General features: G+C 36.5%; 1 protein-coding gene across 1 annotated transcript in view; it reads right to left on the reverse strand.

The window, feature by feature from the left end:
- The window catches only part of LOC142343159 (pre-rRNA-processing protein TSR1 homolog), a 392765-nt gene that overhangs the window by 103747 nt on the left and 282044 nt on the right, over window positions 1–6974 (reverse strand). The gene's annotated exons all lie outside the window — the stretch shown is intronic.

Below are 6974 nucleotides of genomic sequence, written 5' to 3' on the forward strand. Positions count from 1 at the left end.
TAGGCGCTTAACTGCTAAAAAAAATCCCATTGCTGATCACTATATGTTTTCGGAATACCAGACCTTTCCGTCATACGCTATGAGTAGAATGGTTCATTACAAATAATAATTAGACAAAAACTGAGAAAGGATGGAGTCAATTTGTGAGGCGATTCACGTATTAAAATATCGGGATGTTGTCTAAACTTGGACAAAAACAACAAAGATCTTAGTATTCTTACTATTGATCTCCACTTCTGATTTGCTGAATGCTTATTATTATTGTTTTTCCCTGACTTGATTGATGTATGTTCCTCTTATTAGGGAGCTATTGTTGGCGTCTTGAAATGCCCTTGTTCAACTTGGTTAAGAACAACGCTTTTTCGTACCTATCAAAGTGAGTTAACAACTTATTCAGACAACAGTAGTATACATGTGTAAAGAGGCCAATAAACGTTAAAAAAATAATATCATGTGGGTCAATTTGCTTCTGCACAACTATGGGTGTGGAGAATGACAAGTTGGCCAACTGAGGCAATAAGTAAAAAAAAATTAAAGGCGTATGAAACACTTAAATTCTGTTAAGTTTAATATATTGGAGATAAATTAATGAACGTCTGTGTATGATTTCAAGTTAAGTACAAATGCGGACAAAACAGTACGTTATGCTGACAATGTGCTCTTAAAACCTGGCCCATAGTTACGAAAGCTGTGTCTGAAGACAAAAATTCTTGGCTAATATGAAAAAAATAGATCAGTGGACTGCTCTTTTTTAGCGAACACCGGTCTCTCTTCTCCGGCCTTAATTGAGACGTACACAATCTCCATAGGCTACTGTGATAGCAAGGTATTTGGCCCTACCATAGAACCCGTATAGTCTGTGGGTTTTCGGCTTTGAAAATTAGAAAAGACAAGGAGGTCCTTATTAATCTGTGAGCAACCGACCTTCTTTATTTCTCGTCAACAAAGATTTCAACTCTAATGCGGTGGGAAATTTATTTTCTGTATCATCTCTACCACATTGGCGCAAAAAAATTAATTAGGCGCTTAACTGCTAAAAAAATCTCATTGCTGATCACTATATGTTTTCGGAATACCAGACCTTTTCGTCATACGCTATGAGTAGAATGGTTCATTACAAATAATAATTAGACAAAGACTGAGAAAGGATAGAGTCAAATTGTGAGGCGATTCACGTATTAAAATATCGGGATGTTGTCTAAACTTGGACGAAAACAACGAAGATCTTAGTATTCTTACTATTGATCTCTACTTCTGATTTGCTGAATGCTTATTATTATTGTTTTTCCCTGACTTGATTGATGTATGTTCCTCTTATTAGGGAGCTATTTTTGGCGTCTTGAAATGCCCTTGTTCAACTTGGTTAAGAACTATGCTTTTTCGTACCTATCAAAGTGAGGTAACAACTTATTCAGACAACAGTAGTATACATGTGTAAAGAGGCCAATAATCGTTAAAAAAATAATATCATGTGGGTCAATTTGCTTCTGCACATCTATGGGTGTGGAGAATGACAAGTTGGCCAATTGAGGCAATAAGTAAAAAAAAATTAAAGGCGTATGAAACACTTAAATTCTGTTAAGTACAATATATTGGAGATAAATTAATGAACGTCTGTGTATGATTTCAACTTAAGTACAAATGCGGACAAAACAGTACGTTATGCTGACAATGTGCTCTTAAAACCTGGCCCATAGTTACGAAAGCTGTGTCTGAAGACAAAAATTCTTTGCTAATATGAAAAAATAGATCAGTGGACTGCTCTTTTTTAGCGAACACCGGTCTCTCTTCTCCGGCCTTAATTGAGACGTACACAATCTCCATAGGCTACTGGGATAGCAAGGTATATGGCCCTACCATAGAGCCCGCATAGTCTGTGGGTTTTCGGTTTTGAAGCTTTGAAAATTAGAAAAGACAAGGAGGTCCTTATTAATCTGTGAGCAACCGACCTTCTTTATTTCTCGTCGACAAAGATTTTAACTTTAATGCGGTGGGAAATTTATTTGCTGTATCATCTCTACCATATTGGCGCAAAAAATTTAATTAGGCGCTTAACTGCTAAAAAAAATCCAATTGCTGATCACTATATGTTTTCGGAATACCAGACCTTTCTGTCATACGCTATGAGTAGAATGGTTCATAGCAAATAATAATTAGACAAAGACTGAGAAAGGATGGAGTCAAATTGTGAGGCGATTCACGTATTAAAATATCGGGATGTTGTCTAAACTTGGACGAAAACAACGAAGATCTTAGTATTCTTACTATTGATCTCTACTTCTGATTTGCTGAATGCTTATTATTATTGTTTTTCCCTGACTTGATTGATGTATGTTCCTCTTATTAGGGAGCTATTTTTGGCGTCTTGAAATGCCCTTGTTCAACTTGGTTAAGAACTATGCTTTTTCGTACCTATCAAAGTGAGGTAACAACTTATTCAGACAACAGTAGTATACATGTGTAAAGAGGCCAATAATCGTTAAAAAAATAATATCATGTGGGTCAATTTGCTTCTGCACATCTATGGGTGTGGAGAATGACAAGTTGGCCAATTGAGGCAATAAGTAAAAAAAAATTAAAGGCGTATGAAACACTTAAATTCTGTTAAGTACAATATATTGGAGATAAATTAATGAACGTCTGTGTATGATTTCAACTTAAGTACAAATGCGGACAAAACAGTACGTTATGCTGACAATGTGCTCTTAAAACCTGGCCCATAGTTACGAAAGCTGTGTCTGAAGACAAAAATTCTTTGCTAATATGAAAAAATAGATCAGTGGACTGCTCTTCTTTAGCGAACACCGGTCTCTCTTCTCCGGCCTTAATTGAGACGTACACAATCTCCATAGGCTACTGGGATAGCAAGGTATATGGCCCTACCATAGAGCCCGCATAGTCTGTGGGTTTTCGGTTTTGAAGCTTTGAAAATTAGAAAAGACAAGGAGGTCCTTATTAATCTGTGAGCAACCGACCTTCTTTATTTCTCGTCGACAAAGATTTCAACTCTAATGCGGTGGGAAATTTATTTGCTGTATCATCTCTACCATATTGGCGCAAAAAATTTAATTAGGCGCTTAACTGCTAAAAAAAATCCAATTGCTGATCACTATATGTTTTCGGAATACCAGACCTTTCTGTCATACGCTATGAGTAGAATGGTTCATAGCAAATAATAATTAGACAAAGACTGAGAAAGGATGGAGTCAAATTGTGAGGCGATTCACGTATTAAAACATCGGGATGTTGTCTAAATTTGGACAAAAACAACGAAGATCTTAGTATTCTTACTATTGATCCCCACTTCTGATTTGCTGAATGCTTATTATTATTGTTTTTCCCTGACTTGATTGATGTATTTTCCTCTTATTAGGGAGCTATTGTTGGCGTCTTGAAATGCCCCTGTTCAACTTGGTTAAGAACAACGCTTTTTCGTCCCTATCAACGTGAGCTAACAACTTATTCAGACAACAGTAGTATACATGTGTAAAGAGGCCAATAAACGTTAAAAAAATAATATCATGTGGGTCAATTTGCTTCTGCACAACTATGGGTGTGGAGAATGACAAGTTGGCCAATTGAGGCAATAAGTAAAGAAAAATTAAAGGCGTATGAAACACTTAAATTCTGTTAAGTACAATATATTGGAGGTAAATTAATGAACGTCTGTGTATGATTTAAACTTAAGTACAAATGCGGACAAAACAGTACGTTATGCTGACAATGTGCTCTTAAAACCTGGCCCATAGTTACGAAAGCTGTGTCTGAAGACAAAAATTCTTTGCTAATATGAAAAAAATAGATCAGTGGACTGCTCTTTTTTAGCGAACACCAGTCTCTCTTCTCCGGCCTTAATTGAGACGTACACAATCTCCATAGGCTACTGGGATAGCAAGGTATATGGCCCTACCATAGAGCCCGTATAGTCTGTGGGTTTTCGGCTTTGAAAATTAGAAAAGACAAGGAGGTCCTTATTAATCTGTGAGCAACCGACCTTCTTTATTTCTCGTCGACAAAGATTTCAACTCTAATGCGGTGGAAAATTTATTTGCTGTATCATCTTTACCATATTGGCGCAAAAAAAATTAATTAGGCGCTTAACTGCTAAAAAAAATCCCATTGCTGATCACTATATGTTTTCGGAATACCAGACCTTTCTGTCATACGCTATGAGTAGAATGGTTCATAGCAAATATTAATTAGACAAAGACTGAGAAAGGATGGAGTCAAATTGTGAGGCGATTCACGTATTAAAATATCGGGATGTTGTCTAAATTTGGACAAAAACAACGAAGATCTTAGTATTCTTACTATTGATCTCCACTTCTGATTTGCTGAATGCTTATTATTATTGTTTTTCCCTGACTTGATTGATGTATGTTCCTCTTATTAGGGAGCTATTGTTGGCGTCTTGAAATGCCCCTGTTCAACTTGGTTAAGAACAACGTTTTTTCTTACCTATCAAAGTGAGCTAACAACTTATTCAGACAACAGTAGTATACATGTGTAAAGAGGCCAATAAACGTTAAAAAAATAATATCATGTGGGTCAATTTGCTTCTGCACAACTATGGGTGTGGAGAATGACAAGTTGGCCAATTGAGGCAATAAGTAAAAAAAAATTAAAGGCGTATGAAACACTTAAATTTTGTTAAGTACAATATATTGGAGATAAATTAATGAACGTCTGTGTATGATTTCAACTTAAGTACAAATGCGGACAAAACAGTACGTTATGCTGACAATGTGCTCTTAAGACCTGGCCCATAGTTACGAAAGCTGTGTCTGAAGAAAAAAATTCTTTGCTAAAATGAAAACAAATAGATCAGTGGACTGCTCTTTTTTAGCGAACACCGGTCTCTCTTCTCCGGCCTTAATTGAAACGTACACAATCTCCATAGGCTACTGGGATAGCAAGGTATATGGCCCTACCATAGAGCCCGTATAGTCTGTGGGTTTTCGGCTTTGAAAGTTAGAAAATACAAGGAGGTCCTTATTAATCTGTGAGCAACCGACCTTCTTTATTTCTCGTCGACAAAGATTTCAATTCTAATGCGGTGGGAAATTTATTTGCTGTATCATCTCTACCACATTGGCGCAAAAAAAATAAATTAGGCGCTTAACTGCTAAAAAAAATCCCATTGCTGATCACTATATGTTTTCGGAATACCAGACCTTTCCATCATACGCTATGAGTAGAATGCTTCATTACAAATAATAATTAGACAAAGACTGAGAAAGGATGGGGTCAAATTGTGAGGCATTTCACGTATTAAAATATCGCGATGTTGTTTAAACTTGAACAAAAACAACGAAGATCATAGTATTCTTACTATTGATCTCCACTTCTGATTTGCTGAATGCTTATTATTATTATTGTTTTTCCCTGACTTGATTGATGTATGTTCCTCTTATTAGGGAGCTATTGTTGGCGTCTTGAAATGCCCTTGTTCAACTTGGTTAAGAACAACGCTTTTTCGTACCTATCAAAGTGAGTTAACAGTTTATTCAGACAACAGTAGTATACATGTGTAAAGAGGCCAATAAACGTTAAAAAAATAAAATCTTGCGGGTCAATCTGCTTCTGCACAACTATGGGTGTGGAGAATGACAAATTGGCCAATTGAGGCAATAAGTAAAAAAAATTATAGGCGTATGAAACACTTAAATTCAGTTAAGTACAATATATTGGAGATAAATTAATGAACGTCTGTGTATGATTTCAACTTAATTACAAATGCGGACAAAACAGTACGTTATGCTGACAATGTGCTCGTAAAACCTGGCCCATAGTTACGAAAGCTGTGTCTGAAGACAAAATTCTTTGCTAATATGAAAAAAATAGATTAGTGGACTGCTCTTTTTTAGCGAACACCGGTCTCTCTTCTCCGGCTTTAATTGAGACGTACACAATCTCCATAGGCTACTGGGATAGCAAGGTATATGGCCCTACCATAGAACCCGTATAGTCTGTGGGTTTTTCGGCTTTGAAAATTAGAAAAGACAAGGAGGTCCTCATTAATCTGTGAGCAACCGACCTTCTTTATTTCTCGTCGACAAAGATTTCAACTCTAATGCGGTGGGAAATTTATTTGATGTATCATCTCTACCACATTGGCGCAAAAAAAATTAATTAGGTGCATAACTGCTAAAAAAAATCCCATTGCTGATCACTATATGTTTTCGGAATCCCAGACCTTTCCGTCATACGCTATGAGTAGAATGGTTCATTACAAATAATAATTAGACAAAGACTGAGAAAGGATGGAGTCAAACTGTGAGGCGATTCACGTATTAAAATATCGGGATGTTGTCTAAACTTGGACAAAAACAACGAAGATCTTAGTATTCTTACTATTGATCTCCACTTCTGATTTGCTGAATGCTTATTTACAAATGGCTCCAGAGATTGTTTTTCGCTGTGTTGATTGATGTATGTTCCTCTTATTAGGGAGCTATTGTTGGCGTCTTGAAATGCCCTTGTTGAGCTTAAAAATGAGTAGTTTTTTCCTATTTATTTCCTTGCTCACAATTGTTTCGGTCCACTCAACATTTTTAGTCAGCACGAGTCAGGTGACATTCACCGAACTAAGTCCTTGGCCAATTTGTAAGCCTACTAATTTTCGTCTTTAGACACCTTTATTCATCTGGTGGAGATTCAGACACTGTCTGGATACTGTTTTTGTCCATAACTGTACGCGCTTTTTAATTGCGGCAGAGAATCAGCCGTTATAGCCTATGCAGTAATGTATGAAATTTTACACAGCGGTATTGCCTATGAAAAAATTGTCGTTTGCTCTCACGTATTACGCAACGGTGCTCGGTTGTAAAGTTCCCGTCAGTTTAGACTACATCTAAATTGTTCATGATGTCGACGGTAATTGCATCGGCAATTATCCATTTAGCATTACTACAATCGACACTCATTTTTTGAGATTAAATTTAGAGTGTGCTCCTGTGACTGATTTTCCCTTT

The sequence above is a fragment of the Convolutriloba macropyga genome, chromosome 1 (genome assembly GCF_964194025.1).
Source record: "Convolutriloba macropyga chromosome 1, txConMacr16.3, whole genome shotgun sequence".
Taxonomy (NCBI): domain Eukaryota; kingdom Metazoa; phylum Xenacoelomorpha; order Acoela; family Convolutidae; genus Convolutriloba; species Convolutriloba macropyga.